A 23305-nucleotide genomic window follows, 5' to 3' on the forward strand; every position below is an offset into this window, starting at 1 on the left:
TCTGAAGTCTCATTTGAGTGACATAAATTGTGATTACACAATCCAGATGTGGCTTATTACATTGATTAAATCTCTCTGTATCACCAGGCTGCTGCATAATAACCACAGAGCTCTTTGTTCCTGTTGAACCTGTTGCTTTATTCTGCTCAGTGTGTTACAGTAGAAACCATCAGACGTGCTGTGCAGTCACAGTTCACTTAGCTCCATCATTAAGAGGAGGTGTATTAATTGTCTTATGTCACCGAAGGCCCTCAGGACCGTCTGTTCCCACCAATCCTCATCCATTAACAGCTGGTTACCGGGGCAACAGCTGCGAGCGTCATCCTGTCTATCCTGAAACATCTTTATATAATGATATATTTGTATTCTGTGTGTTATGGACCACGTACATGATCATTAAAGGAACTGTTAGTTTATGTGACAAACACACAGAAAATCATCAGCAGCTCTTTGGAGATTTTTAGCCTCTTTTAGCTCCTAGTTTTGGTTTTGCGGCACATTTTCTGTCTGGTTCAGTCTCAGTGTTTTATAATAAACCCACTGTACACCATCTGCTCTGCAGCAAACAGCAGTCAGACACAGTTAGAGGTGAACATAGTGGAGCATTTAGCAGCTAAAGAGACAGATATTTCCCTTAGGAGTTGGTGGAGACCAAAAACAGAGCTAAAAGAGAGAATATTGAACTCATCAGGTGGACACAAAATCTCCTAATGAATCATCGTGTTGCTCTGTAACTGCTCATACACTATTCATAGCTATACCTACGAAAATGAATGCACAATAATTTGTATAAAACCCACGTAATCAATTTGCATGTAATCTACGTAATCCTGAACCAGGACAGGCAACGTAGTATAAACTAGGGATATCACGAAACCAGAAATTTAGTAGTCAGTACATTAAATTAAATTGAACTCCACGATTCTCGACACCCAATTCGATACCACGGTAAAAAAACAAAACAATCCTTTATCATTTGCATACTGTTTCTTTGTGAATTTATTATGAATCCCTGATGATCTGAACGCATTGCTTGAACTCATCATAATGTAATTCATTGAAACCTTCCGAATGTTAGCTCTGTTATTTAGCCCACCGGCTGCTAACAGATAACGTTAACTAGCTCTCCTCCTGCTGATTTCAACACGGATTTGTAGTTCATAAGCATTATCAAGGACATTTTCGATCGTCCCTGAGACGACGAGACAACGTAAGTCGTGATTCGTGATTAAATATTTTAATCGATTTACAGACCTAGTTACTTTATTCTGTCTTTATTTGTCTGACTGTAGTCTCCAAAGTTATTCATTTCATGTGATTTATTTTGCTGATTTTAGCATCAGACCACTCAGTATCATAACTGTGTGTGCAAGTTCCTCTCTAGTTCTCCCATTTATAAACAAGTTTAGAATTAAAGTCAAACATGGTCAGAGAGGGTCCTCTCAAGTAGAGTAATGCATCTGTGTGTGTGTGTGTGTGTGTGTGTGTGTTGCAGATTAAGATGAGACGTGTAGAAAGGACAGCTCTTTGGTTTGCACAGCCACGCTCTCATTGGAATGCAAGTGCATATCTCACTCTGCAGCTCGCCCTGCATTAATAACCCCCCCCCACTCACTGACACGCACGCACACACGCACGCACGCACGCACGCACGCACGCACGCACGCACGCACACACACACACACACACACACACACACACACACACACACACACACACACACACACACACACACACACACACACACGCACACATGCACACACACATTCATACACGTCCTCCCTCCTCTGGGAGTCGTGACAAAAATAGCTCTGCGGCTACAAGTTGTTCTCAGGCCTCTCAGGAACATCCCCCCCCTTCTCTCTCTCGCTCAGCGTTGATGATGTAACGTCCTCGCCATCAGCCCGTCAGCTCGGTCGCTGAAATTTGATGCTCTTTGTTAAGCAGGAAAGAAAATGCAGCTTTCTAGAGGAACAAAAAGATTACATCTCTAATGTGAAAAAGGTCTCAGTGGTGGAGGCAGATCCTTTACTTCAGTAAAAGTACTAATACCGCACTATAAAAATACTCTGTTACAAGTAGAAGTCCTGCATTGAAAATGTTACTTCAGTAATAGTATAATCAGGAAAATGTACTTAAAGAGGACCTATTATGCTTCTGTGCTTTTTTCCTTTCCTTCAGTGTGTTATATAGTTTTTTTGTGCATGTAAAAGGTCTGCAAAGTTATAAAGCCTAAAGTCCATGCCAAAGGGAAACATTGCTCCTGAACTACCTGAAACACCTTGATACAAGTCCCGCCTTTTCTTCCGTAACGCGGTGATGTCAGCAAGTAACACATTTGCATAATACTTTTCAACATTAAAGAATGTAAACATGTTTTTGTAGAAACCTAAAACACAAGTTATGTACCTGAAAATAAGCATAATGGGTCCTCTTTAAAGTGTTAAAAGTATAAAAATGTCCCCTGTGACTGTTCTACTATTATATATAGTAGATATAGTATATATTAATATTAGATTATTATACTAAAGCATTCATTTAAAAGCAGGATTTTACTATTGTAGTTGGTTAGAAGTGGAGCTCATTTTGAACTATTAACTAATGATTATTTTCATTATGGATTAATCTGCTGATTATTTTCTCCATTAATTGATTCATTGTTTGGTTTGTAAAAATAGTGAAAATAGTGAGAAATGCCATCAACTTCAACATTATCACCAATACATTAACATTATTAACATTATTAAAAGGATAAGCAGCAAATCTTCACATTTATGAAGCTGAAAACACAAATGTTTTTATATAAAAAAAAATACTTCAACTACCAAAATAGGTGCCATTACTTTTGTGTCAATCAACTAATTGATTAATTGACTAATTGTTCCAGCTGTACTTGTATAAACTGTACGGGAAGTTTAATTAACAACAAAGCATTATTTTACCCTTCATATTTTGTCTGCAAATATCCCTCTGAAATCCCTCTGTGGAGTAGAAGTAGAAAGTGGCATGAAATGAAGAGACAAGCACGTCAAATACAGTATGTACTTAAGTGCAGTACTTGAGTAAATGTACATGTACATTCCACCATGGGACAAAGGTAAACAGTTCGTCTGTTCTAGGCCACCGTAGTCTGCGCCTGTTGATTGTGATTTCCTTTATTTCCCCCCTGAAGCAAACATGAAGCTTTAATCTCTCTCATATTTCCTCCCTCCATCTTTTTTTCCGTTCTCTCTGTTGTCCCCTCAGGCTGCTGCTGGTTTTCATTACTGCTGATGACAGAGTGTGTGTGTGTGTTTATACAGTATAGTAAGTGTCTGTGTGCAAGCTGCCCCACCCCCGTCAAAGCACACAAAACTCACCCACTTCAAAACATAAAACAAACCGACTTTTCCTGCTCATCACGCCTGCGGGCGGGAAATAACAGATAGAAGATGATGTGTGTCATCAGGTGTGAACGCTCTCCACCTTTCAAACAGGTTAGTGCAACGTATCCTGCTTCAAAGCTGATAATAAGACGGCACAAATATACACAGTAAAACAACTTGAGAATGCAAATATATATTAAAAACAAAACAATAATTAAAAGCGAAATAAAACAAATTTAAAATAGATTACAAAAACGGCATTGCACACAAAATGAATTACACATTTTTGTTTCATTCATATGCCATTTGGTGAGACTGGGTTGCATCACAAAAAGGCACAAACAGATATCCAGCAGTTACAGAGCAACATGATCAATCTTTGGGAATTTGCGTTTGTGTCCACCGAATGAATGTTAGTCCAATATTCTAACTCTTTTAGCTCTGTTTTTGGTCTCCACCATCTCCTAAGGGAAATATCTTTAGGAAAGGTAAAGAAATTAAAATTCTTTAGCTGCTAAATGCAGTTTTTATTCTCATATGTTGGTGGTTTTGGCACCCTGTCTGGGTTTAGAAGGAACAACGACAACAACAACAACAGTAAAAGTCACTCTGCTCTATTTGGTCGTGGTTTTCCATCCAGATGTAAAACTTGTTCTTAAGTTAAGTGGTGGTGTTCCCTCACCGAACTGACTGAATACACAACAAACTGAATGAAATGATCCTCCAGGATCAAAGTGTTTATATTTGGCAGATTTAAAACTTTGTGGTCTTCTTCTTCATGTATATTTCCAACATGGCTGCCACAGAGTTAATGGTTCATGTAAACACGCAGCCTCCTCTCTCAGTTTCACGCTCTCTGCTCTATATTTAGAGAGGTCAGCCGCGCCCGTGGTTTCTCTGCAGTTCCCATCATGCCTCAGTCACGGTCTGCCCTGCGGTTGTTTTGGTCGGCGCGCCCAGCGGACACGCCCTCCTGTTACGGCCTGTTTTATGAGTCCAGCTTCATGGACACAAGTGGGTCAGAACTGGGCAGGACAAACACAAGACGTCAGCAGCAAACACATAGCTGTGTGTGTGTGTTTGTGGTCTGCCTGCATGTACTCTAAACCAGCGGGTGTGTACGTGTATACAAACACTGTGTCTGCAGGTTCAGAGCCTGAAGCTTTCAATCTTTAAAGGTCGACTCCATCTGCGTTCTTTTCCAGGATTTTCAAATGGAAGCGCCCACTCAGGTTTTTTTTAACTGGGGTTGTATGTATACTCCCGTGTTCTACGAAGTAAAATTACTGTTTTTGTCAATGGAGTCTGGTGGCTTTAAAGAGTCCATTTAACGGCTGTGGACTGGAGTGGAAGAAACATTTTTTTTAGTCACCTAAAAAAAATCAATAGCAGTTTAAGTGTGCGTTATATTTAGAATATTTTCACCGCTTTACCTCGATATCAGATAGCCCTTTCTGACTGGGAACTGAAGCCGTTATCTATGCCCTCTTCAAAGCCACAAGACTCCATTCACAAAACAGCAATTTTACTTCGTAGAACACTGGAGTTGTTGGTCTACCGCTGCATCAATTGGTTAAGCCGAATTCACACCAGGCAGCGGCGTGTCTCGCCGCAATTAATCAATTTTTCTGAGGCCGGGGGGGCGTGTTCATGTGTTTCAGGCAGGAAGACATTTTTTGTAACATAGGTCAACATGTAAGAGGAGTCACAGGATCTGTTTGCTGATTGGCTGCGGGTCTTCTCTGGCTGCACTTCGCCACAGAAAGTAAAACTTTTCCCAACCTTTGTTTGGCTGCACTTCGGCGCAGAATCAAACTGGTGTGAATTTGTGTTATTGTTTGACTTTCAGACCCAAACTAATGTAACGTCCACACAGCAGTACATTGCTCCGAGTAACTGAAGTTAAAGTAACTAAGTACATTTACTCAAGTACTGTAAATATAATTTTGAGGTAGTTGTGTTCTCAAAATGTCTTTGAAGGCACCACCATGAAAAGTTTTGATTACTTTTGCATTTCCAGACAACAAAGTATAATATGACTAAATGTTGACTGTGATGGACGCTGAGGGAACGTAGGGCCATGTGACCCCGACACACTCTGCTGGTTGATTTTCATAGAAGTTATGAGAAACCAGTGGATGCCTGGACAGAAGGAAACTGCACATATTGTAAAAAGCTCTGCATATAATTTATGTAAAATATACAGTGTTAGAAGTTCATCAGCTAAAACATGCAAAACTGTCTGCATGGATCTTGAATTCTCTCCATTAGGCTCCATTTTGCATCAGCCGGGATCAGCGGCTGACTGGTTGAATAATGCATTGTGGGTAATAGGAGCTCTATGGTACTTCCACTCAAGCAGAAAGTTCCCATATTCCCCACGCAGGGCTAACAACTCTCCTGGCGCTCTGCCGGCGGATAATCAGAGGAGAAGCGGCGGCAGCGGCGGCCGACTGTGTGAGGTTCACTGACATCAGGGGATGAATTTTAAAACTCTGAGTCTCTTCATGGAGAAGAACGCTTCAGTTCGGAGGGAGCGAGTTAAATCTCACTGTGTTTGAAGAGCAAAGAGGAACTACGTGTTTCTAACAGAACAAAGAAATATGTCTGATAACCATGTGATTACTTTCTTACACTTACATTACATCATTAATGTTGTCAGGTAAAATTGTTCGGATATCTTCTGAAATAAAAAAAAAATAGAAGTCTTCCCAGATCAAATTCTGAATCATTTGGAATATGGTAAGTTGTCTTTGTTTTATATATACAGTATGCTATACTATACTCAATGATATACTTAAATGATACCCAGCCCTAATCCCTATCATTTATTTCTTTTAACCATAACCACCATCAAACCTTACTCATCTGTTGCCTGAACATAAGTGTCAGAAAAAAACACTCATATGAGTAATTTTTGGATCAAACTCCAGCTGATAGTAGGCCTCTTGCTGTTGTTTCAATTGGAGACTGAAGTTTAAGCTGTTTGATTCCAGGGAAAAATTATGAACACACGCAGGAAAGAGTGATGTGATTCATATTTTTCCTCCGTTTAACCAAAGCCGAGGTTCAACCAGTCAGCAGGACTCAGTGGAAACTGCAGCTTTATTCCTCCACGCCGGCCAAGTGGGTCGCACGTGGAGCGTTTTTAAGACACTTCAGTTTCCATTCTTTTAATTTTTCTGCAGATTTGGCCAAAACTCTCACACTCATTAACTCACAGTCTAAAACCAAAGAAATTCATGTAAATATTTGTGCAGTCAGGTGCATTTTTTTCTTAAAAATCTTTCCGTCCTTCTCATGAAGTCTGTGTCTTTTGGCAAAAAACCCAAAACTTTCTGAGTGATTGAAATTAACCAATCAAAGAGTCTGCTGGGCTTCTTACAGCCCGCTCACGCCAGCAAACAGTGATATTTTGCAGTCAAATCAATTAATTTAAATCATTGTAGATTCTCATGAATTTTATTTTATTCTGATTTGTTTTATTTTATTCTGTTGAGAGGGTTCTGTGTGGGTAAGAGGGGATTTATTAAAGTTACCACACAGTCGTACTTGCCAACCCTCCCGATTTTCCCGGGAGACTCACGTTTTTCATCGCCTTCTCCCGGTTTCCTCCCAGTGTCACAATTCTCCAGTATTTCTCCCGATTCATGGCAAATTTTGACACTTTTTTTTTGACGACAAAAGAGCTACACCAACTGTTGTTTACCGGCGGAAGAGAGCAGTCTATGCTCGTGACACAGCGCAGTCTGAGCTCATGTTAGAGATGCCCTCACCACAGTGTGCAGCGCCCAAAGAAATAATGGGTTTCAGAGTGCAGTGGTGGCGTTGTCACGTTGTGTCTGAAAGGACCTTCAGTGAATGAGAGAAGGAGAGAGAAATGGAGAGAACTAAGAGAAAGAAATACTCAAGCAGGGGCAAAAATATGTACAAGAATGCACGTATGCACACCTGGGGCTTTATTCCAGTAAAGAAATACTGTACAAACTGCACAGAGAGGAGGGGGTTAATTCTTGCCTCAGGGCCCCTAAGCAGGTCAATCTGGACCTGCAGGGAACCAACTGCTGAAGAGTGCTGACTCATCTCCACATTTTAGGACTGTAAACTGTAGACAAACTCCCTCCTGCTTTAATTGTGTTTATACTGAGGCAGGAACTGTTGCAGCTGACTGGTTACAGTCTGAATGAGTTGTTTTCTGCACTATTTGAGGAATGGAAGTAATGGCCCTGAGAGGTTTGGAAGAACAATTTAAATCCTTTAGTCGTCTTCAGCACAACATAGGGAGGTGAAATGAAGAGTAAAACTGTTTCAGAATGACGTTGTAAACAGTTTGTCAGGTCCATTATCTCACATTGTTTCCTCATCCCCTCTTCCCTCGCCCCTTCCTCTCCTCCAAACCTGCTGACAATGTTCCCTCTCTCGGATGCTGAGGTGCTCCACGTATTTTTTTGTATTTTTGCCTCAGCAACCAGATCCCTCTGAGAGAAGCCGAGCCGTTGCTTCACATGGTGTCGGGTCTCGGCCATATTGAATCCGAATGGGAACGGCCGTGTTGGTTTACGCTCCTTCCTTCAATAGCGCAGGGACAATGGGAGCGGGACAGGCGAGAGGCCCGGTCCTCCCTGGACACACAGAGGCGAGACAGACAGAGCATTGAAGAGGATGAGGATGCATCAGAAACCAGCGCCGGCTAATGTGAAAGTCTCAGGTTCTGTGTCTGGAGAAAAGACTGCTGGTTGGTAACAGTAGACAAGAAGCTTTGTGGAACCTGCAGCGTCTTTATGTAGCAGAACAAGCTGCTGTAGTGTAGCGCTGAGCTCACATCTCACCGCGCTAAAAGAAGGTCGGCGGCATCGTGGGACGTCAAGCCGACTTCTGACTGACCTGATTCTGACGTGACTATTATAAGTAGTACAATGTCTTATTAGAGTGGTGCAGGAATGAGTCCTAAACCCCAGAAATTAGTTAGCATTTTAGCACTTTCGGTTCCCTCATCTTTAAAATTCATGCGTGGGGTATTTATTGATGTATTTTATGTCGTAGAACAAAACGTTAAAATCTCTTCAGCTTGTGTTGACCACAGACATTTCAATCATCTAACTAAAAACACAATAAAAAAAAACATTGACTTCCAGACGAGGGAACCAAAAGTGCTAAAATGCATTTCTGGATTTTAGGACTCATTCCTGTAGCACTCTATAGAAGTCTATGAGAAACTGAGCCTACTTCTCACTTGATTTATTACCTCAGTAAACATTGTAAACATGAGTTTATGGTCTCAATCACTAGTTTCAAGTCTTCTTCAATACAGCATGATGTTCATTTAGTAAATTATGGTCCCATTTAGAGTCAAATAGACCATAAAGCAGGGGATGCTTTAGGGCGTGGCTACCTTGTGATTGAAAGGTCACTACCATGGTGACTCACGAAAGAGGCGTAGCAATGCATATCCCTCTCCGGCTCCACCCTCTCAAAAATACAACTTGGCGATGGCCAAAATGCCAAATTCTAGGCTTCAAAACAGCAGTCCACAAAAACCAATGGGTGACGTCACAGGGACTAAGGCATAGAGTGTATATAATAAGTGCATGTTGTCCATGTAATGTCACCCGTTGGTTTGTGGACTACGGTTTTGAAGCCTCAAGTTCGGCATTTTAACTGTTGCCATCTTGGTTTTTGACCGTTACTAAATGAACATCAAGCTGTATTGAAGGAGACTTGAAACTAACGATTGAGACTATAAACTCATGTTTACAATGTTTACTGAGGTATTAAATCAAGTGAGAAGTAGGGTCATTTTCTCATATATTTCTATACAATCAGACTTCTCTTTGCAACCAGAGGAGTCGCCCCCTGCTGGCTGTTAGAAAGAATGCAGGTTTAAGGCACTTCGACATTGGCTTCACTTTTCAGACCTCGGAGTCGCCCACTGGCCTACGTCCACTTCTTGTATAGCCTATGGTAAAAACAGCAGTTTGGTTGCACACAAGTCTTAACATGCAATAAGTGTCTAATGTTTTTCTGTTTGCTGTGAACACAGAGGGTCTGAGCTCAGATAAACATCAGTATTGGGAGGACGGAAACGAGCAGTGAGGTGGTGACGACCTCCTCTTCTGCTGCCTTTTCCTGTAATTGTCCTTCATTGTTTAAAGACAGAAACTTCTGAGTGAACAAATGAAGGTTTGGAGGAGCAGCTGGTCACCTGCTGTCAGTGTGGCAATGGCAGGAAATCCACCGTAAACACTCACTCTGTGTTCAGCAGCGGCTCTGCTTAATGTTTCTCATCCCAGAGGACTTCTGACTGATTGGAAAAGCTTTTTTCCAGATGCTTTTTTTTTTGTTTTTGTTTCAAACAAACCATTCATCCCAACAACAATGAGGTCATCCACTATTCTGGCTCTCCAAACAGGAATCCCTAAACAAGGTTCAGCGCGTTCATGTTTGGCTGCAACGTTGTGCGTGTTCACTGGTGTGTGAACTATTATGGAAGGACATGAATGGTGGTTTGTAAATTGGATGGTGGCGGCCAAGTGACATCAGCTGAGAGCAGGAAGGCTTTGAAACAGTCGCACCGCCTGGAAACTACCAGGAGGATGTTTAAATGTCTGAGCATTAACAACAACATATTACTGCAGTTTGGGTATTTTTCTAGTGACCATTAGGCCTTCGAAAACTTATTTACAAATTGTTCCACGTCTTTTTGAAAGAAAAACTTGTGTCAAAATGAAGTTACTGGGTGATGTTTTAAGAAGAAACATTTGCACAAGCCCTCTGTGAAGACACCCACTGCATAGATTATAATAAATCCATTCATCAAATGAACAGGAACCATGCACAATGATAAATATGACTGTAAATACATCACTTGTGTTCATCTGTAGTGTTTTGCGTAATGTTTTACAGGCTCACTTTTACCGGCTACACAAATTTTACATTCTATGATGTTTAGTTTTCCCTTCTGGATTTTGTTTTTTGTCTGTTATCTAGTGACATACAGTTTTTCAATGTTTTGTCAGCAGATTTCAATGAAATTTTCTGTAGAGTTAGGCCTTAGGTTCAAGGAACAAGAGTCATGCTAGTGGCACAGTGGTGCTGTTAACTAAACGCTATCAGCATGCGAACATACTCACAATGCCAATATAATGCTGCTATATGCTGATGTTTATTGATGATTGATGACAAGAGTATTTTTTTTATCCTACGCACCTGTCACTAAGATTTTTGGTATGCAAGAACTTTTTTAAAAGCTCAGGTAATGTTTATCATGGTCACTATGCTAGATTATTACGAGGCTTTGTTGAATACTCGATTCTGATTGGTTAATCACGGCGTTCTACGGTCTGTTATTTCTTTATAACAGATCGTTGCTATGTATAGCAGACCGCTGCTATGTATAGCAGACCGTTGCTATGTATAACAGACCGTTGCTATGGACGCAGTTCTGAACTCAGACTCTGGAAGACCATTTTTTTGTCAAGTTATTGATTTTTTAAGTAAGTAGCTGTGTGATAAGAAGGATAATGTACAGCGAGCTGGTCATTGTTGTGAAATAAACCCTGACCGGTTTGCTGCACATTATCCCTTACTTAGCGTGTTAGCAGGCTAACATTTTCTTATAAGAGTAGAAAACAAAACGTTCAGCTCAGATTGATGGGAATGATGACGATGGCGCTGGATGAAAAGTCAGGGGATCACTTGAGTTATTACAGGTCATCCTCTGGAGACCATGAATGTATGAAATTGTGTATCAATCAAAAAGTGGATGGACCAATGACAATCGTGGTCATCTCTGGAGCCTCGCCGCTGGCCAAAAACCTGATATGTTTTTAGTGTAGATCCAAGAATTTAAACATGATTCCTAAACATTTTATGATAGAGCATTTCTATAAACATTTCTGTTATTTTCTCATGAACTGCTGTTGGTTTGTTGTAGGACTCAACTGATGAAATTGGTGTTATTGTAAACAGCTCTTACAGTGGTTGATATGATTGGTTGCCTCTATCAGTGTTTCTCCCAATTAAGACATTTCCCATCAGCCCTTTTGCTATCAGTCCCCATGAAGAGGATGAACATTTTGTATGTTTCTGCCTTTCACTTCTGTTAGCATCTTCTAAAAGCCTTACCTCAGTTTGCTGCCCTTTGTGCTGTGAAGCGATTTGATCAGATTTCTCTCCAACATGACCTGCCAGATTGCAATGTTACTTGATTATGTATTTATCTAAACTTGATTTGTAATCATTTATTGCTTCACGTATTGCACCTAAAGTGCCCTCAGTGTCCTCATTGTCTCACCACCTCTGTCCTATTAATAGCTCACTGCCAGTCCAGTTCAACAGTTAAAGGTTAACTCCTACAGGACAACAATGACTAACATGTAGCCAACCGCCCAGCTCTCTGGAAATCTGGTGACACATTAAAACCTTTCCTGGAGCGGGTATTTACCCATAACCCCATGCTGTTGCCCTTTGGATTGGTGCGATAACAGTGTTTACCACTGATGTCATGCAATGGGGAGACTGGTCCTTCATCATCGTGGTTGGTGGCCTGAGAGGTTGCATGATGACAGTTAAAGTCATGTCAAGAGTTCATTAACCAAACATCTAGTATCAGAAGGAAGGAAAAAAGTATCTTTTATAAATATAAAGCTAAATAATCTTCCTGTCATCACTGAAAAACATGCCTGTATAGCAAGAGAAAAGTGCAGGTTTCTCTGACTGATCTGTCTTTTCTGCTTTAGCCAAAGTTAAAGGTCCAATATCATGCTCATTTTTAGGTTCATACTTGTTTTTTTATATTTCTACTAAAACAAGTTTACATGCTGTTGTTCAAAAAATCATTTATTTTCCTCATACTGTCTGCCTGAATGTGCATTTAATCACCCTCTATTTGAAACGCTCTGTTTTAGCACATTTCAATGGAACTGCAATGGAATTACGTTGCTATGCAACAGCTTGGGTCCATGTTTACTTCCTGTCAGCTGATGTCATTCACATACACTGCAACAGGAAATAAACTGTTACACATTTACAATGTTTATGTTTAAAACTGTGTAATGGTCTAAATATTGTAGATTTGTGACATCACAAAATTACAGAAATCCTGACAGCTTGTTTCAAATGCAGAGTTTCCAAATACTTTGAATGTGTGTATTTCTCCATGAATTGAGCGTTTCGATACTTTCACAGTATTTATATAGCACTTAAACCTGCGTTATAATATAAAAGACATGAAAATCTCACATTTTGCAATATAAAACAATCCTATGGAGACTTTAGAGAATTTATACACAATAATTTAATGGTTTTCTTTCATATATATATATTTTTTTTTGAGGTGATGACCTTTGCTAAGGAGCCATTTTTCTAAAGTGGCACCATTATGTCAAAATTGTAATTTTTTCTGGACAGAAATATTAAAACCTAATGGTCAGGTTGCTATTAAATGTCTTGATCACATTGCTTCTCCCCATGGGATGTGCTTTTTAGAACAAACTTCACATTTTTAGCTCCACAACAAGACTCAACAAGATGAATAGCTAAATCATCAGGATGTCAGTCCAACAGTTTGATTTTATTGGGTGTGTTTATGTGGAGCTATAGGGGCTTTAGACTGTGACTTTTTTCCAGTTTGTATATTTTTTGTCTTCTGCTTCTTCGCCACCTCTCTCTAGAAATGTTTGTAAGATACAGTATGACTTATGTTGTTGCCATGCTTAAATTTGAGCGGGTTGCCACGACTTGTTAACCTGACCCGCCAGCTGGTTTGTTACAACAATCTGAGAAGCCGTCATTGGAAAGGGCACATTTTCAAAAAATACTTGGCAGGTGACTGGATAAAGTATCCGTCAATCAAACTCTTGCCGGAGCAAGTCAGGAGAAGAACAAAGACATCTTTTCCATCGAGGTAAGCCTTCAGTGCCGTTCATTGCTCCTCTTTCAATGAAGAAATACTCTCCTGTTCTGATATAACTGATGCTATTTCAGCATATACGCTAACCTCTTCACGAGCCGCCATTGTTGTTTAGAGCGAACAGTCGCCTCTCCATGTCGCCTCACACACACCTAAGCCACACCCATAGCTGTAGTAGCTCCTCACAGGACGCTGATTGGTCCGTGTTCTGGCTGGCCGGACACGAACGCATAACTTGAAGCCTGGATTTTCGTGTGACATGTGACATCGCGAGGATTCATCTGCACTTTTAATGCATGTGGCGTTCCCCAGGGTTCAATTCTGGAGCCTCTACTATTCATGCAAATCATGCAATACCATAAGATTGTTTATTATTTGCCACTTATTAAATGAAGTTTGCGACTATTTACTCATATCTTGCAGATGCAGTACGTTGTTTTATGCAAAACTAATGACAATCCCAATTACCCCAGCTGTACTTTTATTTGCTAATTAGCAAGTTTTAGCATGCTAACGCACTAAACTTAGTTGGTGAAGAGGCTAAACATTATACCTGCTAAAATCAGCATGGTAGCATTCTCATTGTGATCATGCATGTTAGCATGCCAATGTTAGCATTTAGCTAGCATAGCCTCACAGAGCTGCCAGCATGGCTGTAGACTCTCAGTCTTGTTCAGATGAGTCTTCCACCAGTTTTCCAGTTCAGTGAGCAATTAGTTTTCGTTTCAGGCCTGACTCACAGAGGCTTTTTGTTGTTATCTTCTGCCCTTCAAGGAACAGATCATTCATATTTGTTCTTGGCTCTGCGCCCTCATTGTAGTGTAGGCGGGGGAGGTTTGTCTTGGCACAGCGAGCTGAACGCTGGCAGGACGATTCAAACATTCAGCCGAGCAGCTCTCACCTCGGCAGCTGTGCGCCAATCACCTGGCTCTGTGCTGAAGGAAACAGGAAGTCAAACAGAGATCAGGACCAAGGTCACCCACAACTCCCACCTGCAAGCCTTCCTCAGTTTACGAGGTACTGTGTTCCAACATGACACACAATTTCACACTCACCAGACTACAAAATAAAAGTTTGAAATTAAAACAAATCGTAGGCATTTTTTTGAAGAATCTAAAAAAATATTAGGCCATCCTCCCACTACACTGGCATACAGTAAACCTATGTATATTTTGATGTATAATAATTGTCTTGTTTGCAGTGGGCTTGCAGTGGCACAGTCATGGTGGTATGTAAAGGCTCAGTAAAACCTGGCACGACTCTGAGACCAGGCTGGTGTACTCAAGGTCAAAACCAGGCAGGCAGGAAAGATGAGGCAGATTTATCTAATAGGGGATCAGACTAAAGAGCAGGTGTCCAAAAGGAATGAGTGGAAGCAGACCAGTATATATATACTGTATGCTACTGGGCTGGTGGGGAAGTGGGAGCAGGTGTGCAGGTGGGCGTGGGAGGTCAGGTGATGGGGAATAGCGGGAACACAGGGGTTACTGCAGGGCAAGTGAGAGTATCAGGGCCTGAAAGGACGGGAAAGTTCATGGCAGCAAAAGAGCAGACAAGGAAAATGTGAGATTAGGAATTGGCTGACATTGTGACATGTGAGTAGAGGCCGGCCCTTAGTCAGTCCGCCTGCCAGTTTAGCTGTTTTTATTTTATCACCATGGACTATTTTAACCTTTAACTTATTTGTAATAAAACATATATTTTTAAATTTTGCTATTAACATTGTTGATCATTCTTATGTACATGTAAAAATAAACGTATTGTTTTGGACTTAAAGTCACAGAGAAACAGCAGTTAGAGCATCTTTAACTTCTGTAATGTGATGTATTGAAATGTAAAATACATATTTTTATGTTTTACAGGAAGAGACAAGAGAGGGATTCTGATATACTCAAAATATGTTTGACATATTTAGCAACAAGAGATAAATTAACAATGAACCATAGGCTGTGTATAAGAGGTGGACGTAGTCACCGCAACATCAGCGATTGGTTCGTGGACTACCGTCTTGAAGCCTCGAGTTCTGCATTTTGGCCGTCGCTATATTGGTTTTTGCAACCAGAAGCGGGACGAGAGTGTGGAGCTAAGTACAACCGAACGCTGAATAAGACATTTTCAGGTGACCAAAAAGATTATAATTAACTTTCATGAACTGAAAACACACTGTGAAAGGTTTAAAGTTGTAAGATGAAATCGCAGACAACTCCAAGACCAGACAATGCCGTGGTAGCGACCTGCCAATCACAAGGTAGCCATGCCCTAAAGCATACCCTGCTTTATGGTCTATTTGATTCTAAATGGGACCATAATTTACTAAATGAACATCATGCTGTATTGAAGAACAAGGAACATATAAATAAACCTTTGTGTAGCAAATATCTATCTTTACTGTCCTAACCTTTAAATTGTCTTGCGACTCCTCGGATTTATCTTGCAAGCCCTTTAAGTGGTCCAGACCTCCAGTTTGGGAACCATTGTTGTACACAAAAACACTTTAGGCCCATTCAGCAACATTACATAGTAGATTAGTGGGACACTTCCTGGTTTAAAGTCGGGTCTCAGAGCAGGTTGAGAGCAGCTTTCCTGTCTGGATGTTTCACTGTCAGCTACTGATGAACTAGCAGCATGTTTTGGAAAGTAACTCTTCATGTGCAGTGAGGTCATGTGGTTCCTCTGCCAAGTCAGCAGTCAGACGGGTGTTTCTGCCTTGTCTTCGCCGTGAAACGCAGCTCGACGATGAGATCAGAGGTTACATAACCCAATCATCACTTGATCTCCTCTGCAAAGTGAGGTGACACGACGGCTCGCCGCCAGCACTGTGACAATACAGAGCAGTGTGTGCTGACAGGGAGAGGAAAACCTCCCTCCTCCTCCTCCTCCTCTTCATCTGAAGCTGTAAACACTAATCCTCTCTGTCTCTCCATTCAGCTCCCTGCCTCGCTGGCCTGCTTTCTTTCTATTTTTATAACCAGGATTCAACCGGTGCTGTTTTATCAAGGGCCAGCACCCTGCTGACGAACCCTGTGTTCCCTTTTTATCTCATCTTTAAGGCCGTACTGTCTTATTTCAGTGCTCCATCACACTGGCCGTTTATCTACATTTTTATTATGTTTCAGCCTGACATATTTAGTGTCTTTGGAAACTTTAAGATCCTAATTAAATGTGTTCTGCTAGAGTAAAATATAATGATGCAATTCATCCAGAGTAAAGTTTCTCATAAAACTTTTTCATGCAACTTCTGTGTGACTGAATCTCATTAGACTTCTCGAGTCGAGTCGACTACAGTATGTATCGCGATTTCTTTTTACGATTTTGAAATTGATTTTTTTAATGTCAATATATTTGCTTCAATTGAGTTTATGTGGAGGTAGAAGGAAGTTACCGCTTTTATTGTTGTAGTCTGAGTAACGTGAAGTCATATCTGTTCCATATCCGTCAAACCAAAACAAACCGCAATGAGCCGAAACGGCAGTGTTAAATCCGAAGTGGTAAACACTATACATACAGTAAAGTATGGAAACACTTTGGGTTTCACACATTGTCAGGAAAAGCAGAGCTAGACATCATGGCTAAAGCTGCATGCTAACTCTGTCATGGACAGGAAACGTCATCATAACGTGTGGTCAATCCAGCCGTCACTCTCATCTCCGTGGTCAAATCGGTTGACGCTACATCTGTAGAGCACCCATATACTGATATGTATGTTAACTGCATTCAAACGGCCCAGATGGAGCTGACCATAGATGTATAAAGAGAACAGAGAGGTAGAGACGGACTTGGCGAAGTTAGCGGAAGTACACAGTCTGTGACTCTAGACTAGTCCGATTCATACTGGAGATTTTTTCCAAATCAGTACGACATCCGGGTATTCCTTTGTCATACTGTAGATTTTGCTTTTGTTTGCATACTGCATGCTTCATTTTATCCAAATCGGTACGTACTACTAGTACAGTATGCAGTTTCAAATACAGTCTTTGTTTGGGTACTACTGCCAGCTGAAAGAGTAAACAGCAACATAGATGATACACAGCTTCTGTCTCAAGGACTCAAGGGAAAGAGACCACAAAGCTCGAGTCTTTTCAAGGTTTGTAGATTTAGAGGGCAGTCTGACATTTTACAGCAAGAAATCCTCCTGTTAGTTAGTCTTAATCAGTATCATAGATACTGAAGGTCCATGACGTGGTTAGCTTAGTTTAGCACAACGACTGGAAGCAGGGCAACGCTGCTAGACTACAGACCAGAGAAAGAAATGCACTTTCCAAAGCTGCCAAATATCTCTATATAATTTCCTCCTGATCCTGATCACCTCATCCACAGACCCAATGGGCAGTCATGACACTTTTGGACTAAATAATAAATGTTTTAGTAATGATTTACATTGTTCAAAGATGATGGAAATATAAAGTATGATGGGATGAGATAAAAGAAGTGGTAATAGTGAAAAACAGAGGCAAAGACATAAAATAGAGGCAGCAGATTTTGAAGAAGCTCAGAACAACTTCATGTATGTAAGTTTTATTTTGGTAAAGTTTTTGTGTCAGCTCTCTCTCTCTCTCTCTCTCTCTCTCTCTCTCTCTCTCTCTCTCTCTCTCTCTCTCTCTCTCTGCCTTCTCCAATTAGAGCACTGAGTCATGGGGTTGCACAATAGCCGAGCTGCGTAATCACATAAAGCCGGCTTATCTGTCTCGCCAAGGGCACCCAGTGTACTCTGACCCTGTGTGTGTGTGTGTGTGTGTGTGTGCAGAGCTAAGCAGTCTGAGTGCAGATCCATTAGGAGGAAGTGAAATGGAGCGAAAAACAGGTTGTAGAGGAGCAACAGAGCAGGTAGACGATCAAATCAAATCACATCCAGAGATACTAACAGCAGACTGACAAAGTCAAGATTTACAGGAGTAACCACATGTGGAAGAAGTACTCAGATCATTAACTTAAAGTTACTGTGAGGAACTTTTAGCTGGTTATGAAACAGTATCAATGTAGTACTGATGCCTCTATATGACCTTCATCAGTAAACAAGACCATCAGTTAGAAGATTGGCTATTTCTATATAGTTATTATTAGTGCTTGTCGTCGGTGCCACATGGTCCGATTCCGGCAAAATCATAAGTCATGCAGGTTCACCAGAAACTCGTTCAGCTCAGACTTCAGCGGGGCCGGTTCACCGTGGACAGACCCAGATCTGTCTTCGCTGCTGCAGTCGGAGATTCGTGCCCAGCAGTGGCTCCTCCTCCTGGCCAGGAGCAGAGCTTCGCCTCGCTGCTCCGCCGGTCCTCGCTAGGAACTGATACCGACACCACGCTTGAGGCCCAGGCCGTTTTGCTGGGCCTGCTAGAGGGAAGGGGGTCACGGGAGAACCAGAACCAGGACTGCACGGCGCAGACTGTGAGACCCTGCTGCAGTAAAATGAGAGGTTTTCTAAAGGGACTCTGGTGCTCGGACACACTGCCGCTTTTGTCCACAGGGTCCGCCAAAATCAACACAAAATTAAAGCACTTTGAGTATTTCCATTTCATGCTACTTTTTACTTCTACTACTCCACTACCTCTCAGAGGTAAATATTGTACTTTGTACTCCACTACGTTTATTTGACAGCTTTAGTTATTTTACAGATTCAGGTTATCAATGCAACATATAACCAACAAATCAATTAAGATGTACTATTATAGATTAAACTACCCAGCAGTGTAAAGTAACTAGCCATTACCGTTGCTATTTTTACCTAAGTAAAAGGAGTACTTCTTCCACCACTGACACACACCCAGACGCACAGACACACACACACACACACACACACACACGCGCACACACACGTACACACACACACGCACACACACAGATCTCAGTTACATAAACTGTTGTGCTCTAACTGTACAGTTTGTATTGGACGCTGAGTCAAAACCTCAAAGTGTGTCACAGAGCTGCAGGCTGGAGAACACTCATCACAGGTCAGAGAGAGGACGCTCAATAAAAAACATTATCAACCCCCAAACAACCAGGTTTTCACCATCAGCGTTTTTTTTTTTTTTATATTTTGGGGATTTCTTGGTCTCGATACACTCTGGTCTTGGTCATGACTTGGTCTCGGTTTAGGTGGTCTTGAATACAACACTGGCGCTGGATGAAAAATCTGAGGATCACCAAAGTTAAGGGGGGAGCATGAAGATCTGAACCACATTTCATCACAATCCATCCAATAGTTATATATATTAATTCATTATTTAATTAGTCCATCTATTGGTCCAGCATTTTAGTGCAGAGGAAGATATCTCAAAAACATCTGGCTCACTGGATCAAATTTACTTTGGATCTTCGTGGTCGCCAGAGGATGAACCCTGATGATTTTTGGGGACCTCATGGCCTTTAATCTAAAACTACCATCAAGACTAATTTTGTCCACAAAAATATAATAATAGAAAAATGTTCTTGATTTGACTAGATCAGATTCCTGCTCCCCAGAGGATGAACTTTTTTAGATTTTAATGACCCCATGCCACCTTCAGGGCAAACTTTACATTTAACTTGTAAATCTCTGAACCATCACAAATGTGGAGTCATTTCAGGACTCAGTGATGTACGAGTGTTTTATTGCTCATAAAACATGTAATGTTTGATGTCGGCTCTAATAATGTGGTTATATGGACGGTCAGTGGCACTTTAGTGGGTTCAAAGGTTTATGAGCAGCACCGAAAATAGAAAAAGGAACAGGAACAATGCATAAACACACACACACACACACACACACACACACACAAACCATAAAGATAACCATATGCAAATAAACACAGACACAGAAGGATGATGCTGCTTCCATCCTGTCTGATTGTTTTAAACAGAATCAAACGGACACCGCATCCATAACACAGGCCGACGTGCACACACACACACACACACACACCCTCCAGCAGCAGCAGCGTCTAAGCAGCTGGCCGCAGGACAGAAACATAAATGGGGGTGGAGGTGGAGGGTTGGGGGTCCTGGAAAAAGTCTGAAAACAGAAGAAGTGGAGAGGGGAGGATTCATGTGCTAGACATCGTAAAACTGTTTCCTGCTGCTCAAGGACTCAGGGAGGGACTGGGGCTGTCGTTTCTTTACAAGCTTCTCTTCCCAAAATGAAAAGTGTTCGTAATAACAGGACCAGACATGGACGAGTCTTTCATTTCCTCTTTTTTTTTGTCTTTTTTTACTTTTCAGCCTTTGTGCAGGTTCATAGTATTTTAAAAGAATGAATTTAGCAGCTTTGTGTGCCCAGTGGGATACAACTAGGGCTGTCAAAGTTAATGCGATTATGCGTTAACGCAATTTTTTTTCAACGGCACTAATTTCTTTAACGCATTAATACAACTTGCAATTTCTAGGTTGCAGTGGGCTCCGTTTCAGAGTGAAGATACAGGCATCATATGAAACTAGAAAACATAATGAATCCATTGGCACCAACCAGGTCATACTAGCTTGTCATGGAAGAGGCTAAATAATGCTCCAAACTTGCGCTAAATTTTGGCGAGGAAAAACTGTCATGGCCATTTTCAAAGGGGTCCCTTGACCTCTGACCTCAAGATATGTGAATGAAAATGGGTTCTATGGGTACCCACGAGTCTCCCCTTTACAGACATGCCCACTTTATGATAATCACATGCAGTTTGGGGCAAGTCATAGTCAAGTCAGCACACTGACACACTGACAGCTGTTGTTGTCTGTTGGGCTGCAGTTTGCCATGTTATGATTTGAGCAGATGTCCTGAGCTGTTGACACATTGATTTTCAGACAATGTATATGGAGATTTCTATGTGTTGTCAGCAGCGCAGTACATTTTTGAGGGTTTAAATTGGAATCAGACGCGATCCTGGTTTGAATTATTATCCGCTGTTGCAATGACTTTGCTTCATTTGCTGTTGTCACACCAAAGACTTTGAGGAAGTCTGAAAAGATGATGATTACGCTCCAACTGGTGGCTCTCGGTGTCGGTGCCTATTGGCACGTCCTCATGAAACTACTTACGGGGCTAGTAGTTGCTGGTGAGCTACTGTGGAAGGTGACAGTTTTACACTATTCCACTGATTGACTGTTAATGTACCAAGAAACGTAGCAATGAGCCATTTTATGAGGAAGGAAATGGACTCAACATGTTAGTGAGGCGGACACACAGTTACACAGGACTTTATACAGTATGCGTATATGTTCAGGGGAACATATCATCGCCTCCTGTCTGACAACGGACTGCTGAACGTGTTGCGTCTATTTGTGCAGCAGTAACTCCAGCAGAGCAGGTTTATATAAAACTAGATAATGCAACAGAGCTAGTAGGACAGCTTCCTCCATGTTGGGCGCTCTACGTTCCCTCAAAGGACAGGACGGTTTGCTATTGATCAACAGTGCACTCTGTGTGGATTCAAAGCAAATCGCTGTGATTCCACTGAAACAAATTCATTTTGTCCAAAAGTTGACTATTTAAAATACTTTTGGGTGCAAGCTAACTGAGGTTGCTACTTGCTAGCATGCTCCTGGTCTGAACGGTCTGACATTTTGGGTAATGTTTGACCCAGTGAGGAACCAGATACAGTATATCAGTTTGCTCACAGAGCATCCAGTTCCAGCCCGTTCTCATTCCCAGGGCGTGAAATACCTTTGTCACGGCCGCCGGCGTGCGTTACCTCCGCACCAGGCACCCTTTAGTGCTGGAAATGCTCCGGGCGTTCCATTAAATACAATGTAAATCCATCCGTGGCAACAGTAAACGCTCAGAGAAAGTGCGTGGTGACAGTTTAAAGAGTGAAAAAACACAAAGGGTGGGCAGGAGGGGAGGTGTATGGGTCCAACTAACACAAGGCTTTCATCCAGGAGACCGCTGTCCGTGTCCCGTGTGTTACGTTTCACTTTCACGTTGCAATCAACTGTTCATTCGTGTCCCGTGTAAGTGATGAGTTGGGATGAGAACATGTTGGCAGTTCACGTCCAGGACATATTTAGTCTAAATAGATGTATTGTTGTCATTATTGGAGTAATGATGTCTGAGATGTTTGATGCTAGTTTGATCCCTTATCTGTTTCTTTACAAGTTGGTTTGCTGTATCTGTGTGTGGTTAGATTTTAAATACAAGTGTTCTGCTGCTAACAGTTCATGTGATGAAGTAAAACATAAAGCTGCATGGATACTGTTTGGTTTGGATGAAGGGCCAGCTTTTTCTACTTTCAAAAAATATTTCTTTAAGACTGACCATTTTCTTTTCATGGTTGAAACGTATCTCGTATCATTAAAATATCTGACGTATGAGTTTGTCAGATAAAATGCCGCCGTGCCGAAGCCCTTCACGAGCCCGTTGGATCAGATGAATCTTCAAAAGCAACAAACGCCCTCTTCCTCTGCCGCCTCGAAGGATGTTTACTGTCTCTAAACCATCGAGGAGAAACTCCCTCTAATATTCTACCATCCGCCTTTCAGCCGGCACTCGGCGGCTTTGAACTTGTGGCGAGCTCCGTGTTTGATGTCAGCAGTCTGGAAGAAGCCTGAACCTGTGGTTTGGGTTGTGGTTTTGTCGGGACGTTACGTAAGCCGTCATTATTTTGCAGCTTCTTGCTCCGCAGGCCTCGGTTACATCATGGTTGAACTTTGCCGTGTGGCGCTGATGTTATTTTTGGCAAAGCAGTGTTATGCACCTGAATAGAGAAAGGCTGGCGCCGCACTCAGGAAGAAGGGGAAGAAGGAGGAGGAGGAGGAGGAGGAGGGGGTGAGGTGAGGTGACAGGAACATTTGCTTCAACCAGCGAGGCTGTTAAAGACTCCGTGAAAGTTAAACGCTCCCCTGCTGATGAGTTTAGCAGTTAGTCCCTGCAGTCGGAAAGACTGAAGAGCGACGGGGAAGGAAAAAGGAAAGTCGTCCAGTTTGGAGCGAGTCTCCTTCAGTGACTGCTTTTACAGATTATGATATTCTTTTGAACTGAAAAAAAAACAAAAACCCTTACAGTCTTTGTTGGGCTTCGTCTCCTGCCTCTTAAATTGTCTGCGGTCTGGAAACATTTTCCTGACGAGAGGAGCTG

The 23305-nt window shown here is 41.7% G+C and overlaps 1 long non-coding RNA gene across 1 annotated transcript; it reads right to left on the bottom strand.

The window, feature by feature from the left end:
- Positions 1-1091: 1091 nt before the first annotated feature.
- LOC119485965 lies at positions 1092-20756 on the bottom strand. The gene is made up of 4 exons (XR_005206406.1): positions 20536-20756; positions 18224-18229; positions 3797-3806; positions 1092-1102 (listed from the first exon to the last, which is right to left on the bottom strand). It is a non-coding gene; the product is annotated as an uncharacterized LOC119485965 (long non-coding RNA).
- Positions 20757-23305: the final 2549 nt, after the last annotated feature.

The sequence above is a fragment of the Sebastes umbrosus genome, chromosome 3, assembly GCF_015220745.1.
Source record: "Sebastes umbrosus isolate fSebUmb1 chromosome 3, fSebUmb1.pri, whole genome shotgun sequence".
NCBI lineage: Eukaryota > Metazoa > Chordata > Actinopteri > Perciformes > Sebastidae > Sebastes > Sebastes umbrosus.